Genomic DNA, 11,663 nt, shown 5'->3' with positions numbered 1-11,663 from the left:
GGACGAATCTCTAGGCAAGCTGGTGGGGTGGCCATGGGTCTGTCTGCCCCCAGGCTTTTGGGCCCAGTCCAGCACCTGGGCTGCTCACCAGTGTGTCTCCTCCCTCCTTGTGCTGAACCTCCTCCTGTCCTGCTGGCCAAGCCCATGCTTCCTACAGAAGAGAAAACCGCCTTGGGAAACTTGAGCCTTGGACTGCTGCCTGGAATGCAGTCTAGTCCCAAATCGGGGTGGGGAGTCGGGAGCCCCGCTTCCCCTGGGACTGGGCCCTTCTGCCCAGGTGACTGTGGTAGGCAAACCCTTGGCCTTGTCTGGACCTCAGTTTGTGTTCGCTTTTAAAAATGGGGGTGGGGTTAAAATAAATAAATAAATAAATGATAAAAACGTTTGAATGGAAATGTGGGTGAGGGAGAGTGCTTGCCTTAGCGGGTCTCTGGGCTGCGCTGGTCCCAGCCAGATGAACCCGGGGTGTGACCATCGCGGGGCAGCGGCGGGCCACAGTGCAGCCAGCAAGAGAGTGGTTGCCGGGGCCGCCAGGGTCACAGGCTAGCGCGGAGGTGGGGAGGAGGCTTCCTAGGCGAAAGCCCCGGGCCCGCGCGTTCCTCCCGCCCAGCGTGTCCCGGAGCCGCTGGGCCTGGGAAGGGTCGGGCCGCTGCTGCGGGGTGGACTGAGGCGGGCCGGGAGGGCCGCGGGGCCTGGGCGGGTTGGGGGCGGGCCGGCCGCTTCCGGCCTGGGGACAGTTTGGGGCGTGGCGTCGCCTGTTGGGAGCCGGGAATTCTCCGCCGGTAGGGCTGGGGAGAGGTGACGTTGGCGCGCCCCGAAGACTTTTGGTTACCCTCTCTCCTGCTTAAAACAGTCTCAGACCAGCAAGAAAATGCATTCATTCATTCAGTGCATCTGTCGAGTGCCTACTTTTTGCCAGGCATTGGTTCGAGGTGTGCTCGGCTTACGCGGGTGAACAGGTCCCTGTTCTCGTGGACCTGACCTCCTCTTGGTGGGTAAAAGAAACAAGATGACTTCAAAGCAGTGCTATGAAGAAAATGAAGCAGAGTGATAACGTGGGGGTGGGGATGGGAGTTGCCACTTTCGAGAGAGAGTAGTCGGGGGAGGGCTCTTCTGCCGGGGGACTTTTGATCTGAGTACAGAAAGAGGAGATACCACCCTTGCCTAGAGCCAAGGCAGAACGCAGGGGGAATGGCAAGTGCAAAGGCCCAGAGGCGGGACTTGGGGCAGGATATGACCCTGGGCGGAGTCGGAGCTTAGGGGAAGAGCCTGGAAAGGACCTCTGGGCTGAGGTTTGCTCCTCCCGCTTCGCTGACCCAGAGATCTTTGCTCGGGGCCTACACTGGTAGGTGAAAGCAATTGTTTGCTTTCAGGAGTTTTTCTAGATTTCTTGGACCCAGTGGTTGTGCCATGTGGTTACCTGTATGGAAGACTGTAATTTTCCACTTGTTTCCTGGAGGACCCAGAGATGTCTAAATGTTGTCACTGCTGTGTTTTTTAAGTCATTTTTGAAATTTCAGCTGGGAAGACACAGATTCAGCATTTGCTTTGCAGAAAGGGGAAGCCCCGGTGGTCTTACCTCTTAGATGCCAGCCCTGGTTGAGAGGCCCCCTGATCTGCCCTGGGCACACGCAACCCTCGGGAATGGGCCTTTGTGGCCTTGGAGTCCTCCTCGGTGACAACCTTGGCAGGATTCTGGCCTGGGCCAGAGGGGCTGTTCAGTGGAGACCCGGCCATCCGTGGAAGCCAGATCTGGTTCCCAGGCCTCAGGTACCCAGACCCAGATCAGCAGAGAGGCCTGCGCTCCTGCCACAAAGGTCGGTGTGAGGCTCTGCTGGAGGGACGAAGGGGACAATAGGAAATTTCCTCCCAGGTGGATGGGTCCCCAGCCAGGTGTGGTGTCAGCCAGGCCTCTGATGGGAGTGGGTCGGGGCTGGAGGGTGAGCGGCTGTTTCTCCTAGGAGGCCTGGCCCAGAACCCAAGCCACAGTTGGAGCAGGGCTCCCTGGGCTGCAAAAGTCAACAGCAGGCTCACCCAGGCCCCTTCATAGCTGGACCTGGGGGACTGAATGGGGGACCCTCTCAGGGGCTTGGGAGGAAAAGTGAAGATGGGGGCTGGGGTTGCTTGACTGGCTCCTCCTGGGAACCAAGCTCTGCCCTTCCAGGAGTTTCAAGTCTGGGAGTGGGTGGGGGGCTGGGGAGAAGGCCTAGGGCACAGCACAGAGGAGACAGAGGCAGGCAAGGCTGTGGGGCCCCTGGGAGGTGGGTGTCCAGGAGCCTGGCTGCTGACCTAGGCTGTGAGGAAAGGGCCTTGAGCCCTGGCTGCAGAGCCAGTGAGGGTGCAGGGCGAAGCTGTTGGGTGCCTCTGTGACCCCAGTTGAGAGTTGCTGCCTCTCTGAGACAGATTTAATAATCCATGTCTGTCTCTCTCATGGTTAGTATTGCAGGAGAGAAGCTTTACTCCTAAAACTTTTATTGATCCAGACACTAATAAAAAGTAAAAGGATTTTTCTTTTTTTCTTGCTAGAGCAAAGAACATCAGAGCTCTAAAACACAAATTTGTTTTCCTCCTCCCTAGATTTGGGAGGGCAGTGTGGGTGGCCTTGTTCAGACCTCACCTCTTCAAGAAGCCTTCACTGATTGCTCAGGCCTTCAGCACTTGAACAAAACTGCCCCCAGTGTCTGTCTTTCCCCTGAAGGGCTGAGACTACCAGGCTGGGGTGTTGCCAAAGCCTTTGTTATCCCCTGGGGCCCTGCTGGTAGGGAGAGGCGTTGAAGGCATGAATCTGGATTTCTTGTGTCTCTCTGGGTTTGATTCTTTGGCCACCTTGGTCTTTGTTTTTGCATATTCATTTCATAAGTACTCACTGAGCTCTTCCCGCATGCCAGACCCTCTCTCAGGTTACAGAAATACAACAGACATTACCCTCTGGTGGGGGAGACAGATAAGACTAAATAAGTGGAGAAACAAAGTAATTCCAGATTGGCTGAAGTTCCCCTACTGAAATGTAAGTCCGGGATTTTCCACACAAACCCCACCCCTCAGGCTAGGTGTTGCTACAGTACAGCGGCATCATCATATCTCCCAGCAACCTCAAACTCCTGAGCTCAAGTGATCCCATGCTTCAGCCTCCAAAGTAGCTGGGACTACAGGCTCAAGCCACCACTCCCGGCTAAGTTTTGCATTTTTTTTTTTTTTTTTGTGGAGAAGAGGTCTTGCTATGTTGCCCAGGCAGGTCTCGAACTCCTGTCCTTAAGCCATCCTCTTGCCTTGGTCTCTCAGAGTGTTTGGATTACAGGCATGAGCCACTATGCCTGGCCATAAGTCAGGGACTTTTGTCTGCTTTGTTCAGCACCTGTATTTTCAGTAACTAAAATAGTGTCTGGCATATAGTTTGTGCTTAATATTTGCTGGCTCAATGAGCAAGATGCTATGAAGGAAACAGACTGAGTGTTTCAATGGGGAGTAATGGAGGTAGGGCAGGACTGGTTGTAGATTGAGCAGTCAGGAAGGATCAAGCTCTAAAAGATGCCAGAAGCTACCTGTTGTGAGAATGGGCTAGAGCAAAAACTCATGGCCTGGGGAGCAGCAAGTACAAAGGCCCTGAGGCAGGAAAGCAGAAGCTGGGGGAGGGGCATTATTGGATAAGGTCAGAGGGTAGATAGACCAAGCAAGCCTGCCAACTTCTGAGTGCTGATGTCTTCAGAGTGCTATAGGGAGTAATTGAAAGCTTTTAACACCGGTAGTTAAATAATTTGATTTGCATTCCTGAAGGGTTCCCTGCCTCCCCTGGTGGAGGTAGGGGGAAGTGGATGTGCTGGGTGTGGGGGTGCTGTCTGGACTGTGGCTGCTGGGGGAAGAGGGAGAGGAGCTAAGGAATGCCAGGGATTTCAAGAGGGGGTGGCAGCAGGCTTTGCTGATGGATTGGATTTTAAAAACGAGGGAAAGGGTGGGGAGGGTTCCTGGCTTTGCCACTGAGACACGCTCCAGTCTGGACATTTCAGCCTGGAAGTTCTGTGAGGTGTCCAAGAGGAGATGTCAGGCCAGCATTTAGATACTCGAGTCTGGAGCTCAGAAGAGGGGAGGGCTGGAGAGACAAATTTAGGAGTCGTGAGCACTGGAGGTATTTAGAACTACGGGAGTAGATGAGATCACCAAAGGAAAGTGCTTTGCTAGGAAGAGTGCCTTCAAAACCTGAGCCCTGAGGAACGCCAACACCTGGAGAAGAGGTGGTGAGAGAGCAGTGGCTATGAGGAAAGCAAGAGTGGGGTGGCCTGTGTTCGGGGAGGGAGTGAGGAGAGGGCAGAAACTGGGATTGGCTCTGGCATCACGAAGACCTCTGGTGCCCTGGAGGCAGCGGCAGTGGCAGCAGTGGGCAGAGACATGGGTGAGGACTGGGCCAGTCTGGGAAGCCGAGGAGGAGAGGGCTTATGGTGTACGGGGGCTTCGGTTTACCATCAGCTCACCCAGTGGATCCCAGCCTTGGGTATGCTTCAGAATTTTCCTGGCAGAACCCCTTAGCAGATTCGGACTCACTTTTTCCTAACCCTGCTGTGTGGGCAGACCCTGTCCTCCCTCTGCCAGCCCCTTTCCTTGCCCCAGTCTCTCTCTGGGTCCAGGGCTCCTAGATGAGAACATCCTGGAGCCTGGCCTGCTCCAAGGGTCTTTCCCAGAGCGGAGCGAGGCTTCTGTACACCAATGGCATTTCTCTGGAAGGCTTCTTTCTGGGTTTGGCTTCTGGAGAAGTTTGAGACTTTTGTAGTATATGAGCTGCGGAAGTGAGCACTGTTCGAGATTTTTTTATGGAACATTTTGGTGGTCAGGACCTTTACCTCCTCAAAGTTTGCTGGCTCTGGGGAGAGTGTAGAATGTATTTGGCTTGGGGACAACCTAGGGTCTGAAGGACCTCTGGTGGGTTCTCAGTGTCTGCTGAATGAATGGCACTCAGATGTTTGAGTCTTGTGGGTTCCCAGTTGCTTTGTTAAATGCTTTTTCTGCATCTGGTTTACTCTTGTTTTTACATCTGTTACCTGCAGGGGATGGTGTGTTACCTCATTTTATATGTGAGGAAACTGGGGCTCAGGCAAGTGAAAGCACTTGCCCAGAGTTCCACAGTTGCTAAGTAACACAACCGGAACTGTCACCTGGGCCCGCAAAACCCCCAAATCAGGCCTCCCCTTACTGACTGATGAGCCCTGTGGTGGGGTGGCAACAGTGGGGTGTAAGGCACTGGGGCCTCCCACTGCCTCTCGGGCATAGTGGCCACATGCTCTGCCAGAGCTGCGGGGCATTCCTCCTGCCTCTGGACCACCTGTTTCCTCTGATGCTGCACGCCCCCCGCCACCCCATACGCACCAGGTGCATCAGATGCCGGCAAGATAGGATGAGGCAGGCCTTGAACCTGGCTAAGCCTTGGAGATGCTTGTGGCAAAGGGAGCACCTGGGTCCTGGGGAGGCTGTTTGCGCAGCAGGTGTGTGGGTGGCGTGTATGGCTGATGTCGAACTCCCCAAAGCGAGCTCACCTGGACCACATGCCATGTCCACATCTGAGGAGTGGGCGTAGGCTGAGACCCAAAGAAGGCTGAGGGCGGGGCGGGGGCCCACCTGGAGAGGTGAAGCCTTATGCTGTCTCCTGAGAGGCCCATATGCGGGCCTCGCTTTTCCCCTCCTACCCAGCAGACCTCACTTAGCCTGGGGCTGGGTGGCCGAGGCAGGCTGTTTTCAGGCTTCAAAGGATTTGGCCCAGAGCCCAGCCTTTCTCAGTCTTTACCACCTTCTGGCCTGGCTCCTGAGGAAGAGCAGGCATTTGAGAGGTGGCAGAGGCTAATCCCGCCTGGTAGTCACTGAGGGTCCTTTTACAGAAAGAAACTGCGACCCAAAGAAAGAAATGACTCACCCAGGTCACTACCCAGGAAGCTAGTTTCCTGTTTTGTGCCTCCTGCCACATCCTCGGGCAAAAGACTGGCCTTTGTTAGGTGCTCACTCTGAGCCAGGCTTTGTTCTTTATCCTCCTTGCATCCCTGTGAGGGAAATATTAATACTATTATTATTGTTGTGCCCATTTTACAGAAGAGGAAACTGAGGGAGGCCCAGAGACATGACTTAACTTGTCCAAGACCACACAGGTTGCAAATGACACAGTCCAGATTTGAACTCAAATCTGGCTCCAGAGCTTGTGTTCTTAACCATCAGGCTACACAACCTCAAACTGCTTTGACTTCTAGGCTCTGTAGAAACAGAATGAGGATGCCAAATCCTTGAACGACATGGCCCCTGTAGAGTTGGGCCTGAGAACTCCACCTGGCCTTGGATTTTCTAATAGAGGATAGTCGCACAGCACCTACTGCGTGCCCGGCCACTCCGGGTGCTAGGAAGGCCCACCCTTGTAGGAGGACTTCTTAGACTAGGTACTGAGGTGCAGACAATCAAGTCTTTCCTTCCTTCGTCTCCTTCCCACTCCTGTTCCAGCAGCTGGGCAGGCCCTGCCCACCCTTGGAGCCTAGGGGCCCCAGGAGAGCCCCCATTCCTGTGGACCATGGAGGGGGGTCTTGGCCAGCTTGCCTGAGCCCTAGGCTTGGAAGGACAGTTGCCCCCTCCTGCCTCAGTTCCCCTCACCTGCCTCTGGCCACGCAGCCTGTTTGGGAAGGGACTGAGGGCCAGGGGTGCAGTGCCCCCTCCCCTGCAGGCTGGCACACCTGCTTCTTCCCCCTTATCCTCCCTCCCGTTCCTTCATTTTTCTCCGCCTTCGCCTTTCCCTAGCATTTGTCTGTCTCCTTCCGTGTTGTGTCAGAAAAGGTAGAACCGACTTCACAGGGTTTTGAGGCTCAGGCTGAGACCCCCAAGGCTGAGCCCCTGTGCTTGATGACTCCTCCTCCTCACTCCCTTCTTCTTCCTCGTGAAGGAAAGGTGCTGGGGTGTGGAGCAGTGGGGCTGGGGTGAGGGTGGGCAAAGCTGGACCTCTAGGGAGGGAGCCGGTGGGAAAAAGCATGGGACTTTGGTGGACCCCATGTGGGGGACCCGCTGTGAAACCCTGCGCAGCTGCCGCACAGACCTCAGCCTCCTCATCGGGAAGGTGGGGCGGTGGCAGCGCCTGTCCTGTGGAGCTGTGAGGAATAAGAAGACGCTGCTGTAAAGCGTTAAGGGCTGTGCCCAGCGCAGACTGAGTTTCCAAAGAGGGCCACCATTCCTGCTCTTCCTCTTGAGATTTGGCCTCATCGTTTTTGTTTTAGGCTTCTTTGGGACCTTCAGGTGAAATTTTGAGTTTTACTATTGTTCATTTTGTCTAAAATTATCTTTAGAAGCCCAAGGCTTCTAATCTGATCATGACTTTTGGGGTTTTGTTTTTTGTCTTTTTGCTTTCCTGTTTCCTGCACAGAACAACGGGATCTGTACCTTTAAGTCCCTGGCAGGCCCAAGTGGGACACTGGCCCTTTAAAAGCACATTATGGAGAGTTGGAACGCAGCCTTTGTTTAACTAGCCATGATTAGTCCCAGCGGACTGGGCTGGAGTGGTGTGTCTAGGAGCAGAGCAAGGCTGGCCTGGCTGGGCCAGTGGGGGGCAGCGGGCCTGGCTGGCTGGCCCTGGGCTTCCCCTGGCCCAAGCCTGGCAAGCCTGGTGGCCGCGCTGAGGGACGGTGAGTGGCCTGAGCAGAGGTTGGAATGAGGGAGGCTGGGAAAGAGGGAGAGAATGAGGCAGCCTCAGACCCAGGGAGACCTGGATGAGCTGGGCGGCAGTGGGCACTGGCAGAGAGTGGCTGTCGTAGGTGCCAGATCCTGGGAGGGACTCTGGCTCCCCAGGGGTGGTGTCTCTGCCCCTCTGCACGGACATCCACCACCAGCCCAAGAAGGTGGAAGTAATTAATTAGGATAGTCTTGCCAAAAAGTGGGAAACCAAGATGAGTGCTGTTGCTGTTTTTAGTTTTTAGAGAGAGGAAACCGGTTGTCAGTTGCTCCTTTCCGCAGGCGCCGTTGGCCTCTGGGTGCTCTGTCGTTGAGAACCGGGAAATGCCAGGAACTACTGAAAAGTTTTCTGAGCCGAGAAACTTGGCCTTTGCTCTGAGTCGCCCAACCCTAGGCCGGCTGGGTGGGGCTGTACTGGGGTTTGGGGGCCATGTCATCTCCGCCCCAGCCCCCCAGCGGGACTTTCTTTCATTCTCCTTCTCTCTAATCGCGGGCCCCAGGTCCCCTGGGTGGGAGCGGGTGGTAGACTGGGAAGGCTGGGTCTAGGCCGGGGGTGTGTTTTGGCTCCAGCTTAAATACTTGAAACAATTGTCAGAAGCCCAGTCACTTTGGTGTGGCAGTCTCTACTGGGGAAGTATCTCATTTCTGGAGAATCAAAGGATCTGGCTTGTTACAGCCAAGACTTCGTGCCTGTTGGTCTGGTCCGGCGCGGGTAAGACTGCCTGCCAGCAGGTGTCCTTCTCACCATGTTCCAGACAGGGTCACGCAGGAGGTGACAAAGGCAGGGCTCGGTGCAGTTCTGGCGATCCAGGATTCCTGTAGTTACTGGAAAGTTGGTGCATTTGATCACACAGTTTTTGTGGTTTGGTGAAAACCCGAGGCACTGACAGTGAAGAGTTTGGAGTTGAAACCCAGATGCCAGGCATCCTGGCCACCCTTGTGCTTGTGAACTGTGACCTTGGGCAAGCTACTTGACCTCACTTGTGTATTGGAGGGTGGTGTATAGGGGCAGACCCTGGAGGGAGTTGTCAGTTCTGCTGGGAGGGCTTCATGGAGGTGGTGGCAGCCTTTGAGCTAGGCATAGAGGATAAGGCAGGCTCAGCTGCTGGGAGTGCTGCACCTTGAGCAGAGGTGGGCAGCCGGGTGAGACGAGCTAGCTGGGGCTGAGCAGAGCCGGCATGGCTGGACTGGTACCTGGGAAGCTGGATTTTAAGTTCATGCTTTCTTAGTTGGAAATGCTCGGGCCAGGTGGCAGATGACAGGGCCAGCTTGGCCTAGAGCCAGTCAGTGTGAAATGTGGGAGAAAAGGGCGAGCCCTGAAATCTGGCCTTTGGAAAGCCCCTTGAGGTCTCCAAGCCTCAGTTTCCTTAACTGTAGTTAGCTGTGTGAAGGTGTGCACTTCCCACGAGTGCTAGCTGTGGCGTGGTGGTGTGGTACTTGTGGGCCACAGATGGCTTTGGTGCGTGGTCGCTAGGGGCAGGAGGAACTCGGCAGCCAGACGCCTGGTTTTTTTTGACATTGTTTCTCTGTGTTTCTGCCCATGCCAGTGCCCTGGTAGCTCGTGGCTTGTTGGCAGCCACCCTCTCCTGCTGCTGTGCTGTGTTGAATGCTCCTGGCTGTCACCTCCTAGTTATAGTCTGAGAGGCAGCAGCTCTGATGCCCCAGGGGGACTCCCAGACCTCAGGCTTTGGGAGGAAGGGGCAGGCGGGGTTCAGCCCACGGTCCCCTACGCTGGCAGACTGGAGGCGCTCAGTAACTATATAAGGGCAGCTGGATTAACTCAGCCCAGGAGTGGGGGTGGGGGACATTAGCAAAATGAATCTCAGCAAGCTGTGGCGGAAGGTGAGGGCAGCCCATCTGACAGGGTAGGTACAGGAGAGGCCCACTGGGGCCAAGCTCCCTGGCTCAGTGCTCCTTCCCTTCACATCTTTGCTGCTTTGTCTCTCCGAGGTCAGACTGCTGACAAGGAGGAGGCCCTGAGTGGTGGCAAAGCCCCTCCGTCCCACGTGGTGGCTGGGATGGGCAAGATAGGTAAGCTGGGGATGAGCACTGGGGCTGGAGTCTAGAGTCTCCCAGCATTTGTGTCCTTCTCTTCTTCGGTGGGGGTCTTTGAGTGGCCTGCTCTCGGGGCAGGGGTGGAGCAGGCGAGGTGGTCTGGGGTCGGTTGGCAGAGAGGCTTTTTGAGAGCTCAGCTGTGGGGAGAGGCAGGGAGAATCTGCCGGCTGCATAGGACGAGGCAGGAATCTTGGAAATGTCCCTGGCCCAGGGAGAAGCCAGGAGCATGTAGAGAAGTGCTGGGGGAGGGGACAGAATGCCCAGGGAAAGGCAGTCTCAGCACAGCCTGGGCAGGGCAGGAGGGCAGCCAGGGCTGATCATGGGGCTGTGTGTGGAGAGCTCACTGCTGGTCAGGCAACCCTTACAGTCAAAGGTAGTGTCATCCCCATTTTACAGATGAGAAAACTGAGGCACACAGGTTAATTAATTTGACCAAGGTCACAGAGTTTTGTTTGTGTGCGTGTTTTTAAGGAAGGACACCTCCTTACCACATTCAGCCAGCATAGTGCCAGGAGCTGGGGCCGTGCTGACAAGTGGCTGGTCCTTGGTTGAGGCAGGGCCCGGTCCACAGGGATGGGGGAGGAAGACAGTCCATAGATCACACTGTTGCCCTAACATGAATGGCCTGGACCATCCTGGGAGGCCACATGGCGTGGTGCCCAGGTCTTGGGTGAAGGAGATGAGATGGGAGAAGATCCTGCCTCTCCCCCCACATTCTGTGGAGGGGCTGGCATGAGCCAAGGAGGGCTTCCTGGAGGTAGAGAGCTGGGAGGAATTAGATAAGCGAGAAGGGAAGCCACTTCCTGGGGAATGGAAAATACTTGGTTTTCAGCTCATTCATTGTTTTTGTTTCATTGTCATTATCCATTTGAATATTTATGATCCCTGGTGGGAGTGGGAAAACCAGTGAGAAACCAGTCCCACGCTTGGTGTGATTTGTCAGACCAAGGGGATGCGTGGTGTGTTCCCGTGTGAGGTGAGCTGAATGGGGAAACACCTGGGCCAGGGCCTTGAAACATTCTCTGAGTGGTCCCAGTGGAGAAGTTAGGGGCCAGGCAGTAGGCAGGAGAGTTTGAGAGCGCCGAGGGTGCTAGTCTGGGAGCACCAGGACTGCTGCAGGTGTGGCTGGGGTGGAGCAGGGGTGCTGGAGGCTCTGCAGGAGAGTTCGGTTCTTTTCCTGGGCTGAGCGGGGGAGGAGCTGTCACCCTCCCTAAATGTTGAGTGGCCAGGCCAAGCCTGGCAGTTTTTTTTTGGAGACCAGAGGGGCCAGAGAGCTGTCCCTGCTCAGAAGCCCTCGGCTCACTTTCGACTTGCCCACATCTCATCCTAGTCAATGAGAGTTCCTTAGATTCTCTTCTTTTAAAATTCAGGGCACTTCGCTGTTCTACTGAGGTTTATGAATGTTTAAAAACTGCTTTGTGGTCCCCAAAGTAATTTGACAAGTCTGACAGCTATTGATTAAAAACCCAAAATTATTCAGTCTGTAGAATGACTTGGGGTATTAGATGGAAAGTTTTTTGTTTCTTCTCTCTCTGCACGCCCCCCACATCCCCCCCGAAAAAAGAAATAAGATGTGGAAAGGTAAATGTGTTCCGAAATGTTTTTTGAAGTCTCCATTAGGCCTGTACAGTTATACTGGAAAGGGCGGGGTGGGGTCTGGCGAGGATGCCGAAGGTGGCCTCCCCTGTGGAGGACTCAGCACCAGCACCACTCGCATCCCTGGACTCTCCAAGCCTGCTGGCAGCAGCGACAGAAGGGGCTGTGCTAGCACACCGTTCCTTACGTTATAGGGTGTTGGCGTGGGGGTTTTGTGGCTCTCTCCGAAGTAGCTCAACATGTGAGGAAACGGCACCTAGAGAGGGAAGGGAACTTGTTCAGGGTCTGGGTCCAAGGAACGAGGGGGTAGGCCCAAGGTCACAGGCAGATTA

The 11,663-nt window shown here is 55.2% G+C and overlaps 1 protein-coding gene across 2 annotated transcripts in view; it reads left to right on the top strand.

The window, feature by feature from the left end:
- The first annotated feature begins 852 nt into the window (after window positions 1-852).
- DAB2IP (DAB2 interacting protein) overlaps window positions 853-11,663 on the top strand; it is a 47,591-nt gene continuing 36,780 nt past the window's right edge. Inside the window, exon 1 of one of the 2 annotated variants that reach the window (XM_012664445.1) lies at window positions 853-991. The gene's annotated coding sequence lies outside the window, so the exon portion shown is untranslated. Of the gene's footprint in view, window positions 992-9,701; window positions 9,712-11,663 lie in introns of those variants that run through there. The other variant, XM_012664444.1, reaches the window with a different exon arrangement.

This window comes from Propithecus coquereli, unplaced genomic scaffold, assembly GCF_000956105.1.
Source record: "Propithecus coquereli isolate 6110/MARCELLA unplaced genomic scaffold, Pcoq_1.0 Scaffold89, whole genome shotgun sequence".
Lineage (NCBI taxonomy): Eukaryota > Metazoa > Chordata > Mammalia > Primates > Indriidae > Propithecus > Propithecus coquereli.
This window is presented reverse-complemented; position numbering and strand designations above follow the sequence as displayed.